Raw genomic sequence first — 3203 nt, 5'->3', positions numbered from 1 at the left:
ATTTTATGTTGTGATCCCTTCTACTGTCCATCAAGGTCACTTTGGATCCTCTAAAGAGCTGGAGTCAAAATTTGTCTTCAAGAGATTTACTAATATCTTCAAGTTAGCCCTTTTTAATAGAACTGATGCTTAATCCAGTTGTCCTGTCAGCCCGTAATTCTTTTATTTTGGTTTCTTTCATCTCTTTTTAATATGAATATACTGATGAAGACATCAGAATTCACCAAGAATCTTTGGGATCTAATTTCTTCAACGAATTTACTTTAGGGTCATTTTCAGAGTAGGAGGATCTGCTTCATTCTCAATTTGACACCTTAGAAAAAGAAAAGCATTGCTTACTCTTAGAATATATCAAACTGAAGAGTATGAGAAACCTATACAAATGCTGTATCAATAGAAATACCAGGTTTAACGAGCACAAAGCCAAGAAAACCAATGAAACCAGATACTGGATTTCTATGGCACTGACCTTTGAACACCCTAGCAGGAGTAAACTGCTGAGTGCAGATACCATGCAGTGCATCCTGGAAGCTTTTAAGGAACAAAGACCCTAAGGTCTCATCCTAGACCTCCTGAATCAGAACTTGCATTTAATTTATATATATACATATATATATATACATATATATACACACATATATATACATATATATATATATATATATATATATATATTTTTGGAGGCAGGGTCTCGCTCTTTCACCCAGACTGGAGTGTAGAGGTGCAATCATGGCTCACTGCAGCCTCGACCTCCTGGGCTCAAGGGATCCTCCTGCCTCAGCCTCCTGAGTAGCAGGAACTACAGGTGCATGCATTACCATGCCCAGCTAAATTTTAAGTTTTTGTAGAGACAGGGTTCCACCATGCTGCCTAAGTTGGGTCTCAAACTCCTGGGCTCAAGCAATTCTCCCAGTGTGGCCTCTCAAAGTGCTGGGACTGCAGGCGTGAGCCACTATGCCCGGCCAGAACCTGTATTTAAAAAAAATTCCCAAATATTTCTATGCACATTAAAGTTTGAGAAGCAGTACGTGACATGATCTTTGCAGTCTTCTAATCCTGAGAAACTAGGGTGCCATGACCTTTTGTTTCTGTATTTTGTTACTGAATGATTATTAAATACAAACTGTGTTACTGGAGAAATATTTCCTATGGCTATGGCTCAACTTTCAAATATAGTTATCCAGTAAGGTTGTTCAGGGAAGGAGGAGAACCCTGCTCACTGTAAGGAGTCCTAAGCTTGCTCTGACTGGCCATTTAAAGACCCAGAATTCTTCAGCCAGGTGTGGTGGCTCACGCCTGTAATCCCAGCAATTTGGGAGACTGAGGTGGGAGGATGCTTGAGCCCAGGAGTTTGAGACCAGCCTGGGCAACATGGCAAGACCCCCATCTCTAAAATGAAATAAACAAATACATTTTAAAGACCCAGAATTCTACTCTAAGAACGGGGCCAACCACAACCGCCTACAACAGTGGTTCTCAAACTTAAGCCTGCATCTGAATCGCCTGGAGGGCTTACTAAAATAGATTGCTGGGCCCCAACCACAGTTTCCAACTCAATAGATCTTGGATGGGGCCCCACAATTTGTATTTCTAACAACTTTCTAAGTAATGCTGGTGTGCTAGTCTGGGAATGACACTTTTGGAACCATTTGCCCAGGTTAAAAGGCTTCAGTCCATAGGAGAACTTCTTTAGATTAGCAACCTCCTTTAGGCCGGAAGTGGCCTGGTTGCAATTTAACTTGCTGGCTTGGAAAAGTGCTGAGGTTTACAGCATGGTATGCAGTCTGGCTACATATTCACTTGGAGCCAGGTCAACCAGCCTGCCAGTGGCTGTGACCCATGGATGTAAAGTGCTTGATGTGTCAGCTTGGGATTTGCTGAATCTTGCTCAATGAACAGGATCTGTGTTGGCTTTATGGTTTTCCCAGATCAATTGTGGTATCAAGATGATGAGGCCACCCCTGCACAGGCTTTTATAGCTTTTATGTATAGAGTGTTTCCAAAGGGAGTTATTAAATTGAATTCACTTATAATCACAGGTGAACTTACCCTTTATTTCATATCACCCTGCTGAAAGCCAATCACAAGTGTCCCTGATCTTTTTTACTACGTGGTTTCAGAGTCCCTAGCCTTCCCTTTCTATAGTAGTCTGAATTCTAAGATAAAATTTGTCTTTTGATGGAAAGCTGCCTTTCTGCAACTCTCCTTTAAGAAACAAGCCAATCTTTGGGAGCATTTCTCTGCCATGTGATTTTAAAGTTTTACAATTTCCTTGAGCATGTCTCCTTCCCCAATGTCTTCCTGAGGCGAGCCTTTCATCTGAGCTCTTTTCTGCCTTTCTGTACTAGAAGCCTGTGGTGAGGCCACTCTGCTTCTGTTGATTCTAAGCAAGCCCTTCAAGGTGAAACTAGGCAAATAACATGGCCAGTTGCTCTTTGAAAGGGCCAGGTTTATAAATGATTGCTGCATGCTGGCTTTAAACAAATTTGACCATGGAATAATTCTAAAAGCAGAGATTTTTTACGTTTGGAGCAGGGCAAGTACCTTGTTCTCATTAAAGGGTAGACAAGTTAACTTTTGCTGTGTAAGAAACTACCCCAAAATAAGTGACTTAAAACAATGTAGTTCAGAATTTCCTGGGTTGGCAATTTGGGCAGGGATCATTTAGTGGTTTACTTGGTCTTGGCTGGGTTTTCTCTGACAACTGTGGCCAGCTGTTGGATCAGCTGTGGGCTAGCTGGTCTAAGATGACTTGCCTCAGCTGAAATGGCACATCTCCATTCTGGGGTCTCTCATCCTCCAGTGGGCCAAACCTGGCTTCTTCACATGATAACTGTGCAGGGTTTCAAGGGAAAAAAAGTGTGTAGGGCGTGTTGAGGCCTATGCTCCAAATTGGCACACTGTCACTTCTGCCATGTTCTATTGGCCAGAGCAAGGTACAAATCCAGCCCAGATTCAAGGGGAGTAAAAATAATTTCCACTTCTTGGTGGGAGAAGCTGAAAAGTCACATTGCAAAGGGACTGGATAGAGTAAGAAAAGACAGATTGTTGCCATTTTGCAATAGACTGCAAAGAGCTAACTCAGGGCCCTTGAACATGCCAGTCTCTGTTCTTAGAACTTGTTTTTCTCCACTTTTCCTATGGCTGGTACTTCTCATCTTTCAGATCTCAGCTTACATATCATGTTTTCTGAGAGGACTTCC

General features: G+C 42.1%; 1 non-coding gene across 1 annotated transcript; it reads right to left on the bottom strand.

Moving 5' to 3' along the window:
• Positions 1-383: 383 nt before the first annotated feature.
• Positions 384-522, bottom strand: LOC112207200 (small nucleolar RNA SNORA8). Its single transcript, XR_002941655.1, has one exon. It is a non-coding gene; the product is annotated as a small nucleolar RNA SNORA8 (small nucleolar RNA).
• Between the last annotated feature and the right edge of the window lie 2681 nt (positions 523-3203).

This window comes from Pan troglodytes, chromosome X (assembly GCF_028858775.2).
Source record: "Pan troglodytes isolate AG18354 chromosome X, NHGRI_mPanTro3-v2.0_pri, whole genome shotgun sequence".
NCBI classification, from domain to species: domain Eukaryota; kingdom Metazoa; phylum Chordata; class Mammalia; order Primates; family Hominidae; genus Pan; species Pan troglodytes.
The sequence above is the reverse complement of the archived record's forward strand: the minus strand, read 5'-3'. Positions and strand labels throughout refer to the sequence as shown.